At 42.9% G+C, this 25,805-nt stretch overlaps 1 protein-coding gene and 1 long non-coding RNA gene across 3 annotated transcripts in view; one reads left to right on the top strand and one right to left on the bottom strand.

Annotated features, from left to right (window-relative positions):
- Positions 1 to 25,805, top strand: part of LOC134225681 (uncharacterized) — a 153,732-nt gene that overhangs the window by 122,962 nt on the left and 4,965 nt on the right. The gene's annotated exons all lie outside the window — the stretch shown is intronic.
- Positions 17,980 to 19,337, bottom strand: LOC134223629 (uncharacterized). Its single transcript, XR_009982643.1, has 3 exons — positions 19,181 to 19,337; positions 18,119 to 19,126; positions 17,980 to 18,064 (listed from the first exon to the last, which is right to left on the bottom strand). It is a non-coding gene; the product is annotated as an uncharacterized LOC134223629 (long non-coding RNA).

The raw sequence follows: 25,805 nt of genomic DNA, 5'->3' as shown, positions 1-25,805 counted from the left end.
TCAAATGTTTACCCTGAGACAAATCCTTGATAAATTCCGGGAGTACAACTTGCAGACACATCATCTGTTTATTGATTTCAAGGCGGCGTACGATTCAGTGAAACGGAATGAATTATGTCAAATTATGCTTGAACATGGTTTTCCGGCGAAACTGATACGGCTGATTCGTATAACGTTGGACGGATCGAAATCAAGTGTAAGGGTTGCGGATGAAATATCGACGTCATTTGTTACCTTAGATGGATTAAAGCAGGGTGATGCACTCTCGAATCTACTGTTCAATATAGCGCTCGAAGGAGCGATTAGGAGATCTGGTGTGCTGGTACCATTATAACAAAATCGCATATGCTCCTGGGATTTGCGGACGATATCGATATTATCGGAATTGATCGCCGTGCCGTGGAAGAGGCTTTTGCGCCTTTTAAGAGGGAGACAGCGAGGATTGGACTCACGATCAATACCAGCAAAACGAAGTACATGGTCGCTGGCAATCAACGTGGGTTCATTAGTGGTGGTGGTAGCAAAATGGTGCTGTATGGTGAAAAATTTGAAGTGGTAGAAGATTTTGTGTATCTTGGAACATTAGTGACGTGCGATAATGATATTACCCGCGATGTGAAAAGGCGTATTGCAGCTGCGAATTATTATTACGAAAATTATTACGGACTTCGTAACCAGCTTAAGTCCCGTAGTCTGCAAACGAAAACAAAACTCGCGCTGTATACTACTCTGATTCTTCCGGTGGCTTTATACGACCATGAAACATAAACGTTAAAGGAGGCTGATCGAAGAGCTTTTGAAGTGTTTGAGCGTACGAACAATACTCGGCGGTAAACAGGAGAACGGTATCTGGCGGCGTCGCATGAATAACAAGTTGTACCAGGTGTATAAAGGGCTGGATATCATTAAACTTATAAAGCATGGCAGACTACGGTGGGCTGGATACGTTGTTCGTATACCGGAAGAACGTCAAGCGAAGATAATATTCAGTAGAGAACCCGGAAGAGGCCACAGGATTCGTGGAAGGCCGCGTACAGGATGGCTTTTTGCAGTTGAAGAGGACCTGGGGGCGCTCAACGTTCAGGGCGACTGGAAGCGATTGCCCCAGGATCGAGTCCAGTGGAGAAAGATACTTCATCCGGCGTTAGTTTATCGAAGAGCTGTAGCCCATCAAGTATCAAGTAATTCTGACCAAAATTTATATTGAAAAACGACGAAAAAAATCCGTGTTCAGGTTAATTTGATTAATTTTTATCATGTTGATTAATTATTTCGGTCATTTGATCAATAATTTTGTTCATACAAACTATAATTTTGACTATAGATTCCATATATTAAAAAAAATGTGGATCAATTAATATAGTATTTGGACATACGTTTAACGACCGTGATCAGTTTTAAATTCAATTTTATTGGCATATCGGTCTCGATGCTACTCACAGTGGAGGGAAGCAACGCTTGAGGTAAATGGGAAATAATATACTAATTTAAAAGTTATCACTAGGTTGCGAAAAGTATGAAAATGCTAAAATGCTAATAATAACTATCGAGGCGTCCGCCTTTGCCGTACATCCTGTTAGGGATGGCTCCGGTAGTGAATGGAAGTCACTGTCACCGAGACTGGTATTAAAAGAGGTAGAAATATTAACCTTCTTTCCATGCAATATTGATCATATGAAAAAAAGTTAAGGGTCATACTACTGAAATAATGGATCATCAACACGATAACAATTGCGTAAATTTAAATTTCTATTGATCAAAAATTGGTTTTCGTGGTTTTGTAGGAATTATGGATCATTTGTCGTACGTTCATGACAAAGTAGCAGGAATGTTATTCTTTTTCTTGATCATTCCCTATTAATTGCTTAATTTTATCGAAGTTATGGATCTTAAAATACCGTTAAATAATATTTGTTTTATGGCAACAAATCGAATGATTGTCATGTTCCAGTAGAAAAAAACATGGGTTAGAAATGTTCCAGTCAAGTGAAAAATTACTTCTTCTTCTTCTTCTTCTTCTTCTTGGCATTACATCCCCGCACTGGGACAGAGCCGCCTCGCAGCTTAGTGTTCATTAAGCACTTCCACTGTTATTAACTGCGAGGTTTCTAAGCCATGTTACCATTTTTGCATTCGTATATCATGAGGCTAACACGATGATACTTTTATGCCCAGGGAAGTCGAGACAATTTCCAATCCGAAAATTGCCTAGACCGGCACCGGGAATCGAACCCAGCCACTCTCAGCATGGTCTTGCTTTGTAGCCGCGCGTCTTACCACACGGCTAAGGAGGGCCCCAAAAAAATACCCGGAGGGCCCCGAAAAATTACATAATAAAATCAATAATATCCCAAACTTGCTATGTACGGTGGGAATCGAATGAGAAGACGAGGTTTCATCAAACAATAATGCACTTGATAAAATCAAATCCACTTACTCAAATACTACAAAAGTTCAACTGCTGTCCAATTTTTGACAAAAGCAATAAAAATTGCAAAAGAAGGAATAGACCAATAGCCACATACCAGCTGGGAATGATCAAACTGCTTGGTAGATCTTAATCGCGATTAATTCATGTTCATGTAATGAAAACGTTTGATTGATTGCCGTCTGAGTATCAGATTGCTATTACATGTAGCAAAATACAAACATAGTACGATCACCGTTTTACCCGAAAAAAAAACGCACGTTTCACACTTGGTGATTGATCAAATATTTTCGTACCGGTACGTGCTTGAGACTTATGTGCATTTCGGGTGATTGTAGTCCAATTATAGCTCCGCCTGGGCAAACGCAATTCATCGCTTACCGGCTGCAGGTCGGTCGGTCGGATGATGATGGTGGTGAACGGTTGCAAAAAAAAACAACTGCGGTCATGTTTGCCGAAAATGGTAATCAAAACAGAAAAAAAGAAAAGTTACGAAACACCACGCAAAAACCGAAAATGATTCATTAGGAAATGAAAACATAATCATTACGAGGCGAGCTCTACCACGTGGATTATTGGTGGTAATGGCCAATCAAGATGAGGATGTGAACCAATGGGGCATCCTAAATATTGTGAAACAGTGTTTATGAAGAGGTGTAATGAAAGCTGTAACAATACGCAAAGGAAGGTATGATCCGTGAACCATGTGATTGTATGGTTAGGTTCCATGAAAAAAGATCATATTGGATTGAATACGGGAAATGAAAAATGAGCACGTAGTTCATGGACGGACTCTAGAAATGTTCACAACCTCAATAATTTGGAAATTAAAAACAAGTTTTGTCGTTCTGGTTGTAATTATGAGTGCTTGAACGCTATGAACGAGATCATACCATCTGATTTACTGACAAACTTTGGGCACTGTAATGATTTATATAACGCTTACGAATAGTGCAATGTGGAAAATCTCTGTGTATTTTACGGTACATTTTCTCCTTTTCCACTGTTATTGGTCATATGACTCAGGCCGCACTTCAAATAAATCATCGCTGTATGGTAAAGTTTGAGTATTTTAGTATAAAAATAATATGCTTACGCATTAAGCTTTATCCACCGAGCTTAACTGTACGAATCATGAATAATAACACCTACCGTGGACCCCCGATAATTTGAACGGTACCTCATTCAAATTAACGGGGTTCACTTTTAATTTGAACTTCTGGTTACTCTATAAGCATCAGAAAAACTGGTTTCTGGCTGCTCTCTTTGCTGGTTTGTTTTGATTCTGCGTTCCATTTCACGATGTTCCATTTTTCTTCTCTCGATTCCACGTGGTAAATGACGTATGAACCATTTTTAATTTGAACGATGTTCAAACCAACGGGGTTCAAATTAAAAAGTGTTCAGATTAAAAACGGTCATATTACCGGGGGTCCACGGTATATGTTATCATCTTTGCCGTAGAATGTGGTCCTTTCATGATTTTGTAACGCTAGTGAACCTAGCGGTGGACGTGGAAGTCAAGCTTTACGACCGCGGAGAGCTGAAGGTGCTTCGGCTTCAAAGAACCGACGGAAACCCCCTCTCGCCAAGCCTTTCTCGATTTTTTGAAAAGTGACATCGATTCTGCTTCTCCGGAAGGTGGAAGCCTTAAAAGTTCGGAACTATTTACTATTCTAGAAGCTACTGCTTCTTAAACAGCTCAGTGACGGGACGCCCATCCAGGTCATTCCGCACCCGGTGCACAATTATACGAAGTGCATCGTGTACTGCCGGGATATGGTAAGCTACAAGACTAGCGAGCTTCTAGCGGAGCGACAAAACCAAGGAGTACAAGACATTAATCGAATCACGAAGAAAGAAGGTGACGTCAGGGTCAGCACTCTCCCCTGTTGATTCTCAATGTCGAAGGGACCTCAAGACCGGAATATGGCCATTTCGGTTTCTTGAGGTGCCATACCCGTCCGTACTACCCATCACCGATGCAATGCTTCAGCTTTGGCTATACTAGAGCGCGTTGCAAAACCAACAATGGCCTATGTAGGAACTGCTCGGAGGACCATTCGATAGCTAAGGATAGGAAATGCAGACAGGCAGAAGTTCTGCGATGAATGCAGCAGTGAGCAACACGGCATTGATTACCGTTCCCGTCCCTTTTATAAGGTTGAAAACGAAGTGCAGAGGATCAAAATGCACTGCAATTTTACCTATCCTAAAGCCAGGAGAATCCTTTAGCAAGAAAAAAGGTCGGAGAGAACTTACGCTGTGGTCACTCAAGTAATTCAAACTCCCATCACTTGGGGAAACCCTTCCGTAATGAACGGAGACTCTTCGGAATTCTCCGCTATGATAAAGCACATGGCATCGATGGGAAAGCAGCAGCAAACCAGTCTCCACAGCGTCTGACGCGCCAAAAAGAAAGCAACAACGCTATCATCTCCCTTGAGCCAGCACTCAGTTCGGGTAATCTAGGCGCCTTAGGACCGGGAGCCATACCCCAACCAAATCCTTCGGGTCGACTTCAGCACCCGAAGAAGGCCGCGGATGAAGAAGCAAAATGTGGTGCCCTAGATAGTCGGGCGATAGACCGATCTACACCGCAATGACCGGGTAGGCCCCGGCATCCAATGGACGAAAATAACGAGAAGAGCCTATTCAGATTTCCTGGTAGTCGAGGCGGACGTCTTTTCCACATTAGAACTGAGGAACACTCCTCGGCGCCAGAGATAGACGGAAGAAGGACGCATTATCCCCCTGAAAGTTATATAACAAACGCAAGGTATGAAGTCGCTGATTCTACGGCGATCTACTAGCACTATCACGGTGTAAAAAAATGGATTATTATCGAAGTTTCATGTACCTCTGATTTTTTTTCACAGAAAGTTAGGCAAGATCATTAGAAATCAGCCACGGGGTGTTTTAAAATATTTCATCGGCGATTTTTTGAAAAAAGTAATTTTTATTGTTCTCTTCTTCAATATACCATATAAAAAGTGAAATGATAACTCAGCAATGGATAAGTCATGGTAATTAACCCACAAAATTGAAAATATACACGTTTGTAACATTTCTTTGTAGAAAGCATTTTTTTAACGTATCAAAAATATTGAAAAATCATTTACTTCTGTATTTTAAGCGTTTTAGAAGTATTTTTTTGGGTATTTTTTTAAATATTTTTGCACGAATCGCAATCTTTTTCCAACATCTATTTCCAGCCTTCAGCAAGTTCTCAGCTCAATGTTATATTTGCATCTTTTTCTTCCAACATTCGTACTAGATAGCCAGCCCATTGTTAGTCCGCCATATTTTATAGGATTCATAATATTTTCCTCTCGATACACTGTCTTATAGTTTATCATTATAGTCATATACATCACATTTTGCTTGAAAACCCCCACAGCCATCTTATAATTTTCAGGCTTCATGTTCGAAAATGGCTACCAGATGAACTGAAGTTTTATATGGAGCGAATTTTATTTCTGTATGTATGTTACGGAAGCTAAGCTGCTGCTACACGCTCGACAGTCTCATATTTGATTCGTTCCATATCTGCGGGGGTTATTCATGCTTTTATAAGCAGTAAACTGGTTACTTACGTCTGAGAGAAGATCATTTTCGCAGCAGCAATACGTGTTTCAACTTTACGGAAAACATCCTAAGTAATAATTATAGCGATAGCGATTTACTCTTCAAGTGTGCTATGAAACCATTATAAGTATAACGATATTACTAGGGATCATTGTCCCACTTCAAAAGAATTCTCAAGTAAATAATTTCCTCAACACCTCCAATCATATCTGCTACATATTTTCTCATTATATTTCTATCCGTAACAATCTACTTCGTATTGGTAGAGTGCATGGTTATGTCTATTCTTACCGTTTCAATCTTCAGTAAGACAAAAGAATACACCATTCCTCTGCGATCGTTTCCGATGAGCTCGATTTCATCTGCAAAACCCAGGAGCATATGCGTTAGCTCTGCTAAGACGATGTTCATGCTTGAAGAGATGTGTTTGAAGGTGTTGAAGAAATGTTTACCTTCCAAATGCTTGGAGATGCCCAATATGACGTTTCCTGGGAAGCATTTCTCCTACGAATAACGTTACCTTCGGCTTACGTAATAGTTCTAGGACTAAGCTTGGCTTTCGAATGTTACGATTGAAAGGTGTTGCGTACAATACTCAGCGAGAGGCCAGAAAAAAGCGTGTGGCGCATACGGATGAGTTACGAGCAGTATCGTATGTTTAAAAAAGAAAATGTTATAAATCTTATAAAATGCGGCGCACTCCAGTGGGCTGGTCATCTAGCTCAAAATTGGGAAGATAGAATTGCACATATATTATATTTAATATAGAACAGGATAGATGCCGGAGATAGATGATAATTGCTGAAAAAAGATTGTAATTCACGCAATAAAAAAATAACAAAAAAAACACACTTGAGATACGCCTGAATTACTTAAAAATGATTTTTTACCATTTTAGATCCGCTTAAATATTGATCCTCTATACAGAAAAACTACAAATGTGTATTATTACAATTTTGAGGGTTAATTACTATGATTCATTCATTGCTGAGTTATCAATTGACTTTTTTTTTACCGAATATTGGAGAAGAAAACAATAAAAATCACTTTTTTCAAAAAATCGCCGATGAAATATTTTAAAACACCCCGTGCCTCATTTTTAATAACCTTGCCTAACTTTCTGTGAAAAAAAATCAGAGGTACATGAAACTTCGATAATAATCCATTTTTTTACACCGTGGGGTACTCGGGTACCCAACCATATAACAGTGGACCTGTATACTTATATGAGTGTTTGATTATATGAATCTTTGCGTATGTCACTGGAACAAAGGGTGCTCAAGTGCATGTATGTATTTTTGGAGGTGTGTGTGTTTTAGAGGCCACCGGCTGGCCACCTGGTAGATTCGTAAATTCTATCTTACAGCCACGGGATTTTTTAGAATTATATTCTGCCAAATCCTGAGTATGGAATTTGTGCTTCGCCCTACATACGCCCTTTGACTTACATACGGACCGTTGTGTCCACTGGGTGGTCCCCTGGATGATCCGGAACATCCGTAAAAATGGTCAATTCGTAAAATCCGTCGTACAGCGACGGAATTTTTTTTAGAAATATTTTCTACAGAACCCTGAGTATGGAATTGATGCTTTAACCCACATACGGATCATTATGTCCACTGGGTGGTCCCCTGGAAGATCCGGAACATCCGTAAAAATGGTCAATTCGTAAATTCCATCGTAAAGCAACGGAAGTTTTTTAGAACCATTTTCTGCCGAACCCTGAGTATGGAATTGATGGCTTTACTTACATATGGACCGTTGTGTCCAATGGGTGGTCCCCTGGATGATCCGGAACATCCGTAAAAATGGTCAATTAGTTAATTCCATCGTACAGCCGCGGGATTTTTTTTTAATATTTTCTGCCGATCCTTGAGTATGGAATTGATGATTTGACTTATATACGGACCATTGTGTCCCCTGGGTGGTCCTCTGGAAGATACGGAACATCCGTAAAAATGGTCGATTCTTAAATTCCATCGTACAGAGACGAATTTTGTTTAGAGTTGTTTTTATCCGAACCCCGAGTATGGAATTGATGCTTCGACCTACATACGGACCATTGTATCCACTGGGTGGTCCACTGGAAGATCCGGAACATCCGTAAAAATGGTCAATTCCATCGTACAGAGACGTTTTTTTTAGATTTATTTTTTGCCGAACCTTGAGTATGCAATTGATGCTTCGACCTACATACGGCCCGTTGTGTCCATCGGTAAAAATGGTCAATTCGTATATTTCATCGTACAGCGACGGGATTTTTTTAGAATTATTTTCTGCCGAACCCTGAGTATGGAATTGATGCTTCGCCGTACATACGCTTTTTGACTTACATATGGACCATTGTGTCCACTGGGTGGTCCCCTGGATGATCTGGAACATCCGTAAAAATTCCATGCTTAGGGCTCGGCAGAAAATGGTTCTAAAAAAATCCCACCACTTCAGAAGGGAATAATCGAATTGACCATTTTTAAGGATATTTCGAATCTTCCAGGGAACCACCCAGTGGACACAATGGTCCGCATGTGGGTCAAAACGACAATTTCATACTCAGGATTAGGAAAAAATGGTTCTTAGAAAATCCAGTCGCTTTACGATGGAATTTACGCATTGACCATTTTTACGGATGTTCCGGATCTTCTAAGAATGGTTCTAAAAAATCCCGTCGCTGTGCGGTGGAATTTACGAATTGACAATTTTGACGGATGTTCCGGATCTTCCAAGGGACCACCCAGTGCCCTCTGAATACACACACTTCTCTGAAACCACACTCACACACATGTGCATTAGGGCAGTTCAAATTTCAAAAATGTTCGAAAATTCCAACTCCCATATGTGCATTAGCATCATTTTGATAATATAGGAGACCTGGCAAAATTTCAGCCAATTCGGTGGTCATTTAGGGGTGGCGCGAAGTCAATTTATGTTTATATGGAAATTTGTATGAGAAAAACTTAAAATTTATTCAAATCTTCCTACAACTCTTAAATCGTTATGAATTCAAATAAACATCCCCAAACTCCATTTTTGGAGTCTATTTGAGCTCAACCAGTGAATAACTCATTAATTTTGATTTATATTTCCACTGCTACGTTGAGGCTAATTACACCATTTTAGCCATTTATCTCATATTCACACTGTTAATAGAACCGTTCAATCCACTCATAACTAATGTGTTATCCGGAGGTCCCTTTTATATAGATTCCAAAAAGAGAGGTTGGGGATGTTTATTTGAATTCATTACAATTTGACAATTGTAGGGAGACTTGAATAAATTTTAAGTTTTTCCCATACAAATTTCCATATAAACATAAATTGACTTCGCGCCACCCCTAAATGGCCACTGAATTGCCTGAAATTTTGCCAGGACTCCTATATTATCAAAATGATGCTAATAGACATATGGGAGTTGGAATTTTCGAACATTTTTAAAATTTGAACTGCCCTAATGTGCATACATAGACACAGGGATGGGGGCAGCAGGGACTTTGTCCAAGGGCTTGACGACCCCTCCCCATGGCCACTGCGAGTTAGACCGGGACCATCGTCCCTAACCCCTAATCCCAAGGCGTCAAGCGACCTGTGCCGAGTGGATGCATGGCCAGTAATTGTCCCTTACCGCGTCATGCTGGGCTCCGGCGTGGTGGACCTCTTTTCCCGAGCAACTCGTGGGACCAAAATGGAAAACCAAGTCAATTCAATTAGTGGTAGTAGTGTAGGCGACAACCCCTTCCCAAGAGGTGGGTTGTTCAGGTCTCCGCCTAGGAGGCCAGAGGCAATAGTCGGCAGCTCAGTGCGCAGCGCCAGCGTGGGTCACTCAACCTTCCTCTCGGCTAGAAAAACGCCGGTAGGGGTTATTGACGGCTCATGGCTTGTGGAGGCGATGAACCGCAAACGCGATGGGCTTTCGGCCTTCGAGGTGGCGACGGAACAGCTGGACGCCATCATCGACTTTGCGTCATCGAAGCATAATATCAGCAAGGACCTCAAGAGGAGCTTGCAGAAACTTCGAAAGTCGATGCTGGACGCCAAGCTGGAGAGGGCGGTGTAAACGGCCAAGTGTAAACCCGTGAAATCGGTGGAGTCGAGGTCTACCCAGACTGAGGCCCAAGGATTCGCGGACTCGGGCAAGGTCGAATCGACCGAAGGCGTACCAGCGAAGACGGTGGTGCCAAAGTCTACCCAGACTGAGGCTCAAGTATTTGCGGGTACGTCGGGGGTGACTGCTCCAACGGAGCAGACACAAAAACGGGGGAGACAGTCTCCAGGGGATGAGCTCCCTGGGGGCCGCTCCAAAACGCGGAGGGTTACTACCCCGAACAAGGGTAGTGGGGCTGGGAAGCTGAATCCCGGCCAGGTACCTCCAAAACCGGGGGAGGAAGGACCTGGAAAGGTCCGTCCACTCAGGAAAGACGGTGGCAAGGGGTTACGGCAGGCTGAAAGTCCTCAGCCGCACCAGACCAGGGAAATAGAGGGGGATGACGCCTCCTGGACCCTGGTCAAGAACAAGAGGAAACCGAAGACGTCAAGGGCCGAAAAGAAGGCCCAGGCGAATGTGGGTAGCAAGAAGTCTAGGGTAGGCGCCAATCGCTCCAGGGGCGATGCCCTAGTCATCACGGCGGACGAGCCTAAGTACTCGGATGTTTTGAAGGCGATGAGGAGTGACGTCAAGCTCGGTGAACTCGGCGCCGACGTATGTCGAATAAGACGTACCCGGATGGGCGAGATGAAGTTGGCGGAGGAAGTCCTAGGCGAGACAGTCAAGGTGAGGGCACTCACGACGGAGGTGAATCTAAGGGTTAAAGACCTGGACGAGATCACTGAAGTCGAAGAGCTCGTCACGGCACTGCGGCGACAGTGTGAAGTGGAGACGCCCACCGCAGCCGTTCGGCTACGGAAAGGTCCGCCAGGGAAGCAGGTAGCATTGGTTCGGCTATCTGCAGCGGACGCCTCCAAGGTAGTCAAGTTAGGGAGCGTCAAAGTGGGATGGTCGGTATGCCCTGTGCGCATATACGAGCAACCCGAAGTTTGCTTCAAGTGCCTGGAACCGGGGCACAAGCAATGGGACTGCAAAGGCCCTGACAGAAGCAATCTCTGCCGACGCTGCGGATTGGAGGGACATAAGGCACAATGCTGCACGAACCCTCCCAATTGTTTGATTTGTTCCAGCAAAGCTGTGAACAGCAAGCACCCCGATGTGCCCGGCGTTTAAGCGTGCTGCAAAATCAAAGTGCAGGTAACGCAGCTGGCTTGCTCGGCCTCGCCCGAGTGTTTGGTGTGCGCAGGTTTAGAGGAAACGGCGGAACACGTGTTGTTCGTGTGCTCACGTTTTCGCGCAATGCGTGACCATATGCTTGCCACATGTGGTCTGCCCGAGCAACACAGGTCAGACAAAAATGGTTGCAGCGACTTCATTGTGACTAAATCTGGTCGCATATGAGTTGCAGTAAACTTTGTGGAACATGTGTGCTGCTCGGGTGGACACTACCCCGGACAACCTAGTTCGGAGGATGTGTAAAGATGAAGTTGGCTGGAACGCCGTTTTATCGGCTATCGCCCAAATCGTCTCAGAGCTACATTGAAGGTGGCGCGTGGACTCAAGGATGGCTAGTTCAGGCGCAAATAAGAGGTGGTCCAAGGGATCGGAGTCGGCTTCATGGGTCATTCCGGTGGTCATGCTCTGTGGTCGAACTCGATCCTTTTACCGAACAAGTGGCCGCGCGAAGAACAACATGGCATCGTCGCTTTCGCGGCGTCGGTCAACCGGGCGGGTTCCGAGCCCGAGGACGGAAAGTGGTCCTCGTCAAGGCTGGGGCAGGCGTAGGCACCGCGTTGGCAAGTCCCTCTGTGTGCTGGCAAATAGGCCCTATCGCAGAAAGGTCAATTTGGGGTGCACGCGGCATCATCATTTTTGATACCAGTCGTGCAATTTGAAGTGGTAGAAGAATTTGTGTATCTTGGAACATTAGTGACGTGCGATAATGATGTTACCCGCGAGGTGAAAAGGCGTATTGCAGCTGCGAATAGGGCTTATTACGGACTTCGTTTAAGTCTTTGTTTAAGTCAGCTTAAGTCCCGTAGTCTGCAAACGAAAACAAAACTCGCGCTGTATACTACTCTGATTCTTCCGGTGAATTTATACGGCCATGAGACATGGACGTTAAAGGAGACTGATCGGAGAGCTCTCGGAGTGTTTGAGCGTAAGGTGCTTCGGACAATACTCGGCGGTAAACAGGAGAGCGGCGTCGCATGAATCACGAATAGTACCAGGTGTATAAAAGGCTGGATATTATTAAGCTTATACAACACGGCAGACTACGGTGGGCTGGTCACATTGTTCGTATGCCGGAAGAACGTCAAGCGAAGATAATATTTAGTAGAGAACCCGGCTTCGTGGAAGGCCGCGTACACGATGGCTTTTTGCAGTTGAAGAGGACCTGAGGCCGCTCAATGTTCAGGGCGACTGGAAGCGATTGGCCCAGGATCGAGTCCAGTTGAGAAGGATGCTCCATTCGGCGTAGGTTCATCGAAGAGCTGTAGCCCATCAAGTATCAAGTAAGTAAGTGCAGAGGGAAGCAGGCGCGAAGTCGACCCTTCCCACCTTCCGAGGACATAGGGCGTGGTAAGGCCACCTGGAAAGCCGGCAATGCGCTGGCACGATACCATGGTGTTCTTCTAAAAAAGCGAGTTACGATGTTCGGTGCTGCAAGGACACGCAGCTAACCTCGAGGGTGCGTTGTGCACTGGCCCCTCTTTGAAGCATTACTTTCTGATTGTCTCGAAGGGACTATGGGCTTGGCGGCAATGGAAACGGTTTAGCGGGTCGGGGATGTAGTCCTGCCTCCCTCGGTGATCCCTAACCCCGCACTTCCTGGTCAACCCAGGATGTCTGTTGAGCAGATTCCCCTCCATTGTTTAGGAAGAAAAAAAAAGACACAGCGATGCACACCAACATACACACACATACATGAATGCCCATTGTAAGGCGTCACCCATCTACGGTGGGAAAAATCATCACTCACATAAGGGTTAACATTCATTATTAGCCGTATTCTTATAATTCTGCATAAGAACCTGCCAAAATCTGTATAAAGACTGGATATTATGCAAAATTGTTAGATTCTTATACAAAAAAAATTCTTATACAGATGTTGTAAGAAAAGCTTGTAAAATGGTATGGTCTTATACAATATTTGTAATAGAATCTATCAATTTAGCTTGTGCCCAGTTCTTACACAGAATTTTTATAAAATCTGACATCCACGGGTTGGTTGTACCAAACTATTTTTGATTTAGTATAGCTTGTGATGTGCGAAAAATCGTTTGATTGAAATTTAAATGAGGAACAAACGACGGTGATGTGTAAGGGGTGCTGACCAAATCCCTATTCCATCTAACTAGCGTCAAAGACAGAATTGAATCGATGCATATAGATGCAACTTTGATATGCAATGCTAATTCATCATATTGCGCAGTTTCCCATGCATAGAACAATAGCCTTCTCATTCCTATCGAGTGCATGAGATCATCTATCTACATTAGCACACAAGTTCATATGATATTTAGCGTTAGAACCTGCTCATCGATCGATTAGCAACTATACACTCCCGGACTTGAATGTAAATTTATTCGGGGTGCCACTAAACCGAACAGCTCGAACACGTCCACATATTTACCACTTTGCTGAAAGTCAAGCCCAAGCGAGCATGAAGACTCGATAAACCTTCAAAATTTGATGGTCGCTGGAGCGTGTCAGTAAATGGTGAAGAAAACGACGAAGACACTCCCCATACACGGAGGTGATGACGACGACGACGACGACGAAAGAACAGCGAGCGCGATAATAATTAGATATTGAATTATAAAAATAACCTTGAAAACTGTCAGGTTCGGTGACGACGAAGGCATTGTTCCAAATTATGGCTTGTGAGAATTGGTCAACCAGAACAAATGAACGATGGAATATCTGCTCTGCATCATTGGCTTGGCGTGCATTGAGGTGATTCGAATGTCATGATCGCCAAAGCAAGCTTTTGTCTTTACTGTCTCTCACTATTTGGATTCCTACTACACGAATTTTGGAAAAACTAATTTTGAGGTACAAATCCTACTGCAGGGCGTCCTCACTGAAGTCCGCGTAGTAGTAGACCCAACTGTAACGCGTCAACATTGACCACCAAACGGTGAGGTGGAGGATGATGGCGCAATGTAATCCCCATGCAATCAATGTTAATGGGCAATTATCCGGACTCCACACTGATCACGCTGTCAGAGCAAAATAGTAAAGCGACTGACGACTGGAAGTTATTTGTAATGATCTCTTTGCAGCAGAAAAAAATATCACATTCCACCGCAAGCAAACAAGTTCAGTTCAGTGCAGCTAAGATCTAACACGTTACTCCTGACTTGGTACCAATCAGTTGAGAAGATCGAGCAGTGATCGTGATGATCTAGTTAGCATATCAGGCTGTATAGTACGGGCAATAAAAAATAATATGGGGAAGAAACGGTCTCTTCATAGTACATTTGTAAGAAAAATATTGAATAACTGTAGCCATCTTGGAATTTCAGTGTCCTTACCCTTCAAATTAAGTGTATTTATTAATGCATACAGCTGGAATTTGTTCAAGGCCAAGGTCACTGCCACTGCGACAATTTATTGAATAACAAAGAAGCTATACTTTGTTCTGCTGCAGCTCAGAGGTATATGATCGTAATTAATAAACATCTAGTCAGCTATCAATCATCAATAATCATTATTAGATGATCACTATGCCAGCAACAATCCATATTTCTAAAACGGGCACAAACACAAAGCATCGGATATGGCATGGGAATATGAAAATCGTATACAATGTGTTCATTCCTATGCAATCGGAGTACGCGAACACCAAACGACTTCCAAAATCGCTGGCAGAACGATTGTCTAAATTTTTGCGACAATTCTCTATTGAAGTTTGTGATGCCATAAGATCCGAATAGCCTCGAAACGATTTTCACACTTATGGCATGCATTCTACTCTGGATAATTACTCCGCATTCTGCCGCACCACGTCGCCGTTCCAGTCGGATGCCGGTTCACACCATCAATCGCGAGCTGCACCATTGTTTTCCTTCCTCGGTGAAGCTGAGCTGATTCTTCGTTCGTCGCCTTGGTGGCGAGAGCGGGTGGGGTATCTCACGATCATTAATCCGTTTTGTGGTGTTTCCGTTCATGCTAAATGATCATAATTGTGCAAAAGATGCCGACAATGCGTGCGCCTATGAAAAATACGCACGGATAAGTCGGGATTTGTTTTGCAGTCGTGGGGAGGAGTCAAAATCAGATTGATCCAGATTTTAAAAACCGCTCTCTTCAATTTTGAAATTGGTGAAAAAATTGTAAAGCATAGTAAGCATTGAATATTTAAATTAATAAAATCCCCTTCTGTTTGCTTCTCTAACTGACCTGTCGAGTTTTCATTTCCTCTGCTCAGGTTATGGGCCACAGTAACCAGTAACGGCTAAGCAAGCCGAAAATTTCCACATTTTTGCTGATTTTTAAGGAATGACCTCAATTCCAGACGGAAGAAGCAAAACCTGGCATTCCGGCGGCGGTAGCCAAGATGGAAATGGGAATCAAGCCAGAAACAGAGCCGACGGTGGTGGAAATCAACCCGGAAGCGGACAGGATGGTGCTCCACGGTTCACAGACGGTGGGATGCCTCTTCTGCCTGTAGACAAGTTGAAAGGACATGGAAATTACTTTTAGTATTGTGATTCTCGAGATATTATAGCATTTTGCTCATTCACCTCTACCTTGCTCAGTTGTGCGCCGCCAAGGTGCTTTATTATATTGTGATACTCACTCACTTTAAGTGAAGAATATTACATCACAAATTAAACACAATTGCACTAATAAGATCCACTCAAACAATATACCAAACGCAACGCAGGCGAAAGAAAAGCAAAAAACTACTAAAACTCGATGAATTTCACTAAAGAATATCTTTTTGTAAAGGGACAACAATATGCTGCATACCTTAGAAGCGAATGTGGAAAAGCTCACCGAAAGCTCACATCTGTTTGACATTGGTTTATTTACTTTTTGCATGGCGCACAACTCGGCGCGTGGGACCCGGCGCGTAACCGTTGAGCCAGTATGCTAATTTTAGAAGAGAATCGCAATATGTGTTTGCTATGCAAATGGTGATGATTTCCGAGTTAACATGGCGCTCAGTGAGTCCTCCGGCGGGTACCGAGGTGAACGTGGATCGAGCCCTAGCAACGATTTGCCTTAGCTTCGAACCGTACGATTACAGCCTAGTTCAAAAGGCAAAGAAGGCACAAGAAGCATGGACGAGTTTGAAGACGAAGGGAAATTCTTTGGAATATTTTTGGAAAATTCGTTGGACTTTCATCGAGAATTTTTTTTAATTTGCTCGGTAAATTATTAGATTTTCTTCGAGAAATTCATTGACATTTCATCGGGATTTTCCTCTAAATTTTTTTTGGAAATTCTTGGGATTTTTTTCTTCAAAATTTTCAAGGAAACTTACTTACTTACTTATGGGTCCTGTACACCTCCGGTGGTGCAAAGGGCCGACTTGAAAGATCTCCATCATGAGCGTTGCCCAGCTATCGCTTTAACCGGTTGCCAGGTTAGATTTCGGTCGACTTCTTTTATTTCTTTTTTTTTTTTTTTTTTTTTTTAACTAATTTTATTCGCTAATTATCTAATACATGCATTTATCTCTTAGACTAGGTGTTCCGTGTTTTCTTAACACTATCATCCTTATTTGCTATGTTACGCTTTTGGTTATTATTAATACATTTCAATTGCCTCTGGCAGTTATAATTTTTTCCTCTGGTTGAATTGAACCATGTAGGAATTACAATGTTTTCAACTTAAACTAAACTTAACCTATTTTATACTAAGGGTACAAGGAGCTAATCGTTGCAATGGAAGGTTGGAACGATTTTTGTCTAAAATTGGAAATTGTTTTGTTGGACATTTGTTGCAATGTCTCAATATTAGAAATTCTATGAAGTTCATTGGTACTATACCACGGAGGCAACTTCAGAATCATTTTCAAAATTTTATTTTGAATCCTCTGGAGTGCCTTCTTTCTGGTATTGCAGCAACTAGCCCATATTGGCACAGCATACAACATGGCAGGTCTAAAAATTTGTTTGTAAATCAAAAGCTTGTTCTTAAGACAAAGTTTTGATTTTCTGTTTATAAGTGGATATAGGCACTTAATATATTTGTTACATTTGGCTTGAAGGCCTTCAATGTGATTTTTAAAAGTTAATTTTTGATCTAGCAGAAGTCCTAAATATTTAGCTTCGCTAGACCAATTAATTGGAACCCCATTCATAGTTACAATATGTCTGCTAGAAGGTTTCAAAGAAGAGCGCTCGGCTTATGTGGAAAAGTTATAAGCTGAGTTTTGGAAGCATTCGGGAAATTTTCCATTTTGCAAGTAAGTGGAGAAAATATCCAAACGTTTTAGCAATCTACTACAAATGACACGAAGGCTTCGCCCTTTGGCTGAAAGGCCCGTGTCATCTGCAAACAAAGATTTTTGACACCCTGGTGGTAAATCAGGTAAGTCAGAAGTAAAAATGTTATACAATATGGGCCCCAGTATGCTGCCTTGGGGACACCAGCCCTTACAGGTAATCTATCAGATTTAGTATTCTGATAGTTTACCTGCAGCGAAACGATCTGATAAATAATTTTGGATCAGTTTAATGATGTACAGAGGAAAATTAAAATTCATCAATTTTACAATCAAACCTTCATGCCAAACACTGTCAAATGCTTTCTCTATATCAAGAAGAGCAACTCCAGTCGAATATCCTTCAGATTTGTTGAGCCGAATTAAGTTCGTAACTCTTAATAACTGATGAGTGGTTGAATGCCCATGGCGAAAACCAAATTGCTCATCAGCAAAAATAGAATTGTCATTAATATGAACTGTTGCGATTGCGGAAGGTGCCGATGAATTCCGATTCTTTCAGCAGACAGGAAGACTCATTTGTTCCTGAGGGTCAGCTACAAAGCTTTAAAAATATATTTATTATACAAACAATCTACAGAAATAAAATACTACTCACTAATTCGGTGACAGAATATAATAAATTATCATTTTCTTCAATGCGCGCACCTCCTCACTATCGCAAATCAGTTTTCATTCTGTCTGGATAATGTGCGATATCATAAAGCAGTATTTTAGTTTGCTTAGGGATGCTAAAGTTACAAAATAATTTATCATTAAATTGATGTTCAAATTGACGCGCATGATTATGCGCAACACTCCCCCTCGTAACACTTTGACGTCAAGAAGTTTTACATACATTTCTAATTTGAACATCTGATTATGTAGATATGTTGTAAATAGATAATAATATTAACATTCTAACAAGGATTGAGAGACAAGCATCATAGAATATAGACATACATTCTATTTTTAATTTGTATAAAACGTTTCGATCACCCCTAATCACAACTGCTATCAGCTCGTACATTCACTATAAGCTGCAGATGGATAACGAAGTAATCGAAAAAAATATATATGTGGTGTGAAATGATCCACTGACACTGAATGGCTAGAACATCTACCGCTGTTTCACGTTGGAAGGTAAACGGGCATTCGAAGCACTTCTGCTGATCCTGGCGGTATCGGAGCGATCGGAAGATTGCGATAACGTTGACCATTCTGGGGAAACACACGGTTTTCCGACTCGCAGATGAAACCTATCCAACACGATAGAAGTGCTTCACGCAGTCAGCTCGACACACATATTGTTGTGATGATAGCTTCTGCTCGCGTTGTTCACTATCTCCATTGTCTAGTAGTAAACATTCCAGATGTCGACAATTCTTCTAAGGCGCTTGATGAATCAAAATGAGGGACTCCCTAATTGATCGTCGTGCATCTCGCGGTGAGATCATTTATGGGATTTAGTCTCTGTTGTTGGATCCAAGACGCCATCGGAGAAAATAATTCGTTGCATTGGTACAACGAATTACTTTGTAGTGTTGCGATTGCGGAAGGTGCCGATGAATTCCGATTCTTTCAGCAGACAGGAAGACTCATTTGTTCCTGAGGGTCAGCTACAAAGCTTTAAAAATATATTTATTATACAAACAATCTACAGAAATAAAATACTACTCACTAATTCGGTGACAGAATATAATAAATTATCATTTTCTTCAATGCGCGCACCTCCTCACTATCGCAAATCAGTTTTCATTCTGTCTGGATAATGTGCGATATCATAAAGCAGTATTTTAGTTTGCTTAGGGATGCTAAAGTTACAAAATAATTTATCATTAAATTGATGTTCAAATTGACGCGCATGATTATGCGCAACAATGAACCATCATTTTATTTAAAATAATCTTTTCAAACAGTTTGCTTATTGAAGAAAGCAAACTGATTGGGCGATAACTAGAAGCCTCAGCTGGATTTTTGTCCGGCTTCAAAATTGGAACAACTTTGGCGTTTTTCCATTTATCTGGAAAGTATGCCAATTGAAGACATTTGTTAAATATTGCGATTCTCTTCTAAAATTAGCATACTGGCTCAACGGTTACGCGCCGGGTCCCACGCGCCGAGTTGTGCGCCATGCAAAAAGTAAATAAACCAATGTCAAACAGATGTGAGCTTTCGGCGAGCTTTTCCACATTCGCTTCTAAGGTATGCAGCATATTGTTGTCCCTTTACAAAAAGATATTCTTTAGTGAAATTGATCGATTTTTAGTAGTTTTTTGCTTTTCTCTCGCCTGCGTTGCGTTTGGTATATTGTTTGAGTGGATCTTATTAGTGAAATTGTGTTTAATTTGTGATGTAATATTCTTCACTTAAAGTGAGTGAGTACCACAATATGATAAAGTACCTTAGCGGCGCACAACTAAGCGAGGTAGAGGTGAATGAGCAAAATGCTATAATATCTCGAGAATCACAATAAATTAACCAAAAAGGATAAAGAGCTCTCAGGAAGTTTTTTGATAAGTATGTAGAAAATACCATCATCACCCGGGGCTTTCATATTTTTAAATTTTCTAGTAATAGATCTCACTTCATCCAAATTAGTTTCCAACGAAGGGTCAAAAACATTCTCTTGATTGAGAATGTCTTCGAAGCTCCGTGTAACCTGATCCTCAATTGGACTAGTGAGACCTGGACTAAAATTATGGGCACTCTCGAACTGCTGAGCAAGTTTTTGAGCCTTTTCGCCATTTGTTAAAAACATTTTATTTCCCTCTTTAAACGCAGGAATTGGCTTTTGAGGTTTTTAAGAATTTTGTTAATTTCAAAAGGGTTTCGAACTGGGATCCAACTTCGAGACATTATTCTCAAAGTTGGTATTTCTCAGAATAGCAAAACGGATTTTAATTACATTTTACAAATCTCGCCAAATAACTTTCAACGCGGGATCGCGAGTTCTTTAGAATTGCCTTCTTCTCACATTTTTAAGACAGAACAGTAGCTGAAGATCGTCGTAAATAATAATGGAGTTGAATTTAACTTCACATTTCGGAATTGCAATGCCTCTGGCTTCGACAATTAAATTTGTCAAAGATACGAGAGCATTATCAATATCACTTTTGGTATCGAGAGGAATATCAACATCAAAATTCCTATCGATATACGTTTTATATAAATCCCAATCAGCTCTATGATAATTAAAAGTAGAGCTGATTGGATTATAAATGGCTTCTTGTGAGATTTCAAATGTCACAGGAAGGTGATCAGAGTCAAAGTCAGCATGAGTTACCAATTGGCCACACAGCTGACTTGAATCCGTTAAAACTAAATCAATTGTAGAAGGATTTCGACTGGAAGAAAACAAGTTGGTCCATTGGGATATTGAATAGTATAATATCCCGCAGAACAATCTTCAAATAAAATGTTGCCGTTGGAATTGCTTTGAGCATTATTCCATGAACGGTGTTTGGCATTGAAGTCACCAATTACGAAGAATTTTGATTTGTTGCGAGTCAGAATTTGAAGATCAGCTTTCAACAAATTCTTTTGCTGGCCATTGCATTGAAAAGGCAAATAGGCTGCAATGAAGGAAAATTGACCAAAATTTGTTTCAACAGAAACAAGGTTTCAAAAACTTTGGTTTCAAACGAAGAAAATAATTTATGTTTGATACGTCTATTAATGACAATGGCGACCCCACCACAGGCGCTGTCAAGACGATCATTTCTGTAGATAAAATAGTTTGGATCTCTTTTAATGGAGAGTCCTGGTTTTAAATACGTTTCAGTTATAATGGCAATATGCACATTATGAACTGTTAGGAAGTTGAATAATTCATCTTCCTTACCCTTTAGAGAGCGGGCATTCCAATTTAGAACTTTCACACAATTATTTGGATCCATTGAAACGGAGTCCGATAACAATTTTTGTGTGTACTTTATACCAACCTGAACAGCTTCAGGAATGGTATTTGCTTTGAACATTGCATCAATCATGTGATGCAATTGTTCAGTTAAAAAGTCAAAATCGGAAGCAGTCATGCTATCTGAATCGGCAACATGACCATTATTTTGAGTTGGGACATGGGTATAAACCTCATTTTGAGAAGAGAAATTTTGTCTACCAGCAGCGATGTTTGCGGTTACTCAAAATCTCATTCCGGAAGCCAGAAAACTCGGCAACAGATACCACAATTGGCGGAATCCTTTGCTTTTTCGCATGAATCGAATCACCTGGGCTAGAGGTAGATTCGATTTGCTCAATTTCATCATTAATCAAATCGAACTGATTGCTCAGTTCGATTGGAGAAGAATTATTTCCGATATTAGAGTTAGAAGGAATATCTGAATTCTCCAGCTTCCTTCTATTTTTTCCGCGCTTGGGCAGGACGGTCTTGAAACCTTGTTTCTTTGAAGGAAGTGGAGAATTCAGAGACTCCCCTTCCTCTTGTTTTTGTTAATACTCATTGCTGAGCGTGGAGACGTGACCTTCTAAGAGGTTTTTCCCAGAACGGTGTCCCTGCAGGATTACCACCGCTTGTCGGAATTTTACTTCCGCAAACGGGTCCAACGTAAAACGAAGGCACGGGTCCTTGCAAAGATCGTAACGGGATCAGTGGGTACAAATAGCGCTAAGAAGCACCGTTGAAATTAAAATAGCTTCGGGTAGTATTAAAAACTTCCTTCCGCAAAGAGAGAAAGAACCGCACAGCACGAAAGCACGATGCGGTCTACTCTTTTATTTCTTTATTGAGGCTTCGCCACCATGATCCTCTGGGTCTGCCTCTGCTGCGATGTCCCGCTGGGTTCCAGTCTAATGCTTGTTTATAGATTTCGTTTCCGCCCCTACGTAGAGTGTGGCCGACCCAGCCTCACATCCGATCCCGAATTTCTGTTGCTATCGGCCTCTGGTGACAACGACGATGGAGCTCGTTGTTTGAGATCCAGTTGTGAGGCCACCAATCCCGAATTATATACCACAGGCATCTGTTGATGAAGCAGCCGTTGAGTGTTCTCCACTGATACACACCATGTTGCGCTAGTGTATAACAGCACAGATTTACGTTAGAGTTGAAAATTCGTATTTTGGTGCGTTCACTTATCTGCCTGTTTTTCCAGATATTTATTAAACTCGCAAAGGCAGGCCTTGCTTTCTTTATCCGTGCGCCTATGTCGATCTTGGTACCGCCGTCTGACGCCATGTGGCTACCACGATATTGGAAGCTTTCAACATTCTCCACTGGTTGCCCGGCTACTGTGAAACTGGAAGGAGTCACCGTGTTTACATCCAACGATTTGGTTTTGTTGACGTTGTTGACTAAACCTGCCAAAGAGGAGCGCTCGGCAAGGTCGTTGAGCTTACTCTGCATATCAGAGCGCCGTTGCGCGAGGAGTGCAACATCATCCGCCAATTCGAAGTCATTTAGGTGCTCCATGGCTATAGGCTGCCATAACAGCCCGCGGTTTGGTTCACGGTCAATCGCATCTACCAGAATCTCGTCGATTACGATGGGGAACAGTAACGGTGATAGAATACATCCTTGCCTCACGCTAGCTACGACCCGGATAGGGTCGGACAAGACCCCATTGTGCAGCACTCTACACGAGAAGGCCTCGTACTGTGCTTCGATGAGGCCGATGATTTTCTCAGGAACCCCCTTGCGTCTCAGGGCGCCCCACATATTCTCGTGATTGAGACGGTCGAAAGCTTTTTCGTAGTCAATGAATACCAAGTAAAGGGACTCTTGGAATTCGTTGACCTGCTCCAAAATGATGCGGAGCGTGACAATGTGGTCCACACAGGATCTTCCGGCATGGAATCCGGCCTGCTGCCGCCGGAGAGTCGCATCGATCATCTCCTGAATCCGGGCTAGGATAATTTTGCATAGAACTTTGAAAACGGTACACAGCAACATAATGCCTCGCCAGTTATCGCATACAGTCAGGTCACACTTTTTGGGCACCTTCACTAAGATACCTTGCATCCTGTCGACCGGGAAAGTTGCGGTGTCCCAGATATTACGAAATAAACGATGCATTAGTTGAGCGGATGTCATGGGGTCAGCTTTGAGGAACTCCACTGATATGCGATCGACCCCTGGGGCTTTATTCGATTTCATGCTTTGGATGGCTGTTTGAATCTCTAGCAGTGATGGAGCTTCGGTATTGACGCGTGTTATACGTCCTAGGCAGATCATGCCGAGGTGGTGATGGCCTGGCTGGCACTTGAAAAAGTTGTTCAAAGTGCTCGAACCAAAGTTTCAGTTGGTCAGCTGGGTCGGTCAATAACTGATCATTTGCGTCTTTCACAGGCATCGTTGCATTCATCTACGCCCCGTCTAAGCGTCGTGAGATCTCGTAGAGGAGGCAAATGTCCCCGGCGGCTCTCTCTCCTTCGTCGACCAGAGAGTCTGCCCACGCTCGTTTGTCCCGTCGACATGAGCGTTTTACTTCCTTCTCAAGAGCCGCGTATCGTTGACGGGCTAAGACTTTGGCTCCTCTGGTTTTCGATCGCTCTATCGCGGCTTTGGCTTCTCTTCGCTCCTCTATCTTTCTCCAGGTCTCATCGGTTATCCATTGTTTTCTCTGGGTGCGTAGTTCGCCCAGATTGTTCTCGCTGGTGGCGATGAAGGCATTCTTGATGGCGGTCCATTGGTCTTCCACGCTGCCACCTTCCGGAATATCTGCAGCACGCGTCTCCAGTTCTTCAACGAAGGACCGTTTCACCGTGGCATCTTCCAGTCGGCGTGTGTTGAATCGTCGTCCAACTCTTTCCTCCTGCCGACGAATCCGCGCAATGCGCAGGCGTATTTCGCCGATGAGGAGGTGATGATCAGACGCGATATCGGCACTACGTTTCTTCCGTACATCAAGAAGGCTCCGTTTCCATTTTCGGCTGATGCAGATGTGGTCGATTTGATTTTCTGTAAAACGGGAGACCCACGTGACCTTGTGAACCGGTCGATGAGGGAAGAACGATCCTCCGATCACCATGTCGTTATTACCACAAACAAAATTCTGCGAACAGCTTTCCGTTTTCGCTCATTTCTCCGAGACCATGGCGTCCCATAATGCGCTCATGGTTCGAGTTGTCGAATCCGATCTTCGCATTGAAGTCGCCCAAACAGATCTTGATATCACCCTTCGGAATTCTATCTACGACGGCTTTGAGTTGACTGTAGAAGTTCTCTTTTTCCTGCAGATCGGGAGCATCGGTTGGCGCATAACATTGGATTATAGTAAGGCTTCGGACCCGTGTTCTAAATCTGGCAACGATTATCCTTTCACTTATAGGTTCCCACTTCATAAGCGCAGAGTGTGCCTGCGCGCTTAGTAGGAAGCCAACTCCGCGATGCCGGGGAGCGTGTTCACCTCGTAAACCAGAGTATAGCAGAACTTGTCCCGACGGCGTTCTGGGTTCTCCAAAGTTTGGCCAACGGACTTCATTCAGTCCCAGGATCTCAAGCTTCATGCGGCGTGCCTCATTGGCAAGTTGTGCCAATTTACCCTGCTGGGCTAGGGCCATGTTCCTATTCGTGTCCGTTGTTTCGCGCTAAGAGTCGTCGCCGTAAAATCAGTCCGCATTCTTTCATTATCGGATTCTCGAACAAATTGATGTTTCGGGAACAGTAGGTTGTTGGCCCAAGGCTCCCTATCCACCGGGATGGGGCTGCCATCTTAGGTATAGCTTCCGGGGAATAGCATTTCCTACTCAGCCGCTGGATGCCAGAACAGACGCTGTTGGAGCCGCGCCTCCTTGGTGAACAGACGCTCGATCAGTCGGGTCAAATTTGTTTAAAGTCCCACCCAACACCAGGACTAGGCTAGTGCGCTTTGAGCGGCACACGGTCGCTTTGATAGGGCCTGCTTGGGGACACATGCAGCTTTTTATAGAAGTTCAACAGAGCCCACTGTCAAACCCCACCACATCCTAGGCAGACCCCACAGGACGCATCCTCTCACTCTAGCTGATGTCAGAAGGACAACAGTGCCCAGGCTGCACTACCAGCTAAGTACGCAACCCTTACTGGCGGTCAATTGTCATCGGAAGACCCGTGGAAGCGTGAGTATTGGAACTTGTGAGGACCAGAGCTATGTTAGGCGCCCCTTCCCGGATGTCAACTCACCATTTCGTAGCCCCCATTTTCCACCACGCCGCCAAGTATAGTGCGCAGTATTTTCCGCTCAAACACTCCGAGAATTCGATAGTCTGAATCTTTTAACGTGCATGCTTCATGTTTGTACAGGGTGACTGGACGAATCAACGATGTAACCGTAGAAAGTCCGACTTGCAACCGCAACACGTCTTTC

Source organism: Armigeres subalbatus, chromosome 3 (assembly GCF_024139115.2).
Source record: "Armigeres subalbatus isolate Guangzhou_Male chromosome 3, GZ_Asu_2, whole genome shotgun sequence".
Taxonomy (NCBI): domain Eukaryota; kingdom Metazoa; phylum Arthropoda; class Insecta; order Diptera; family Culicidae; genus Armigeres; species Armigeres subalbatus.
The sequence above is the reverse complement of the archived record's forward strand: the minus strand, read 5'-3'. Positions and strand labels throughout refer to the sequence as shown.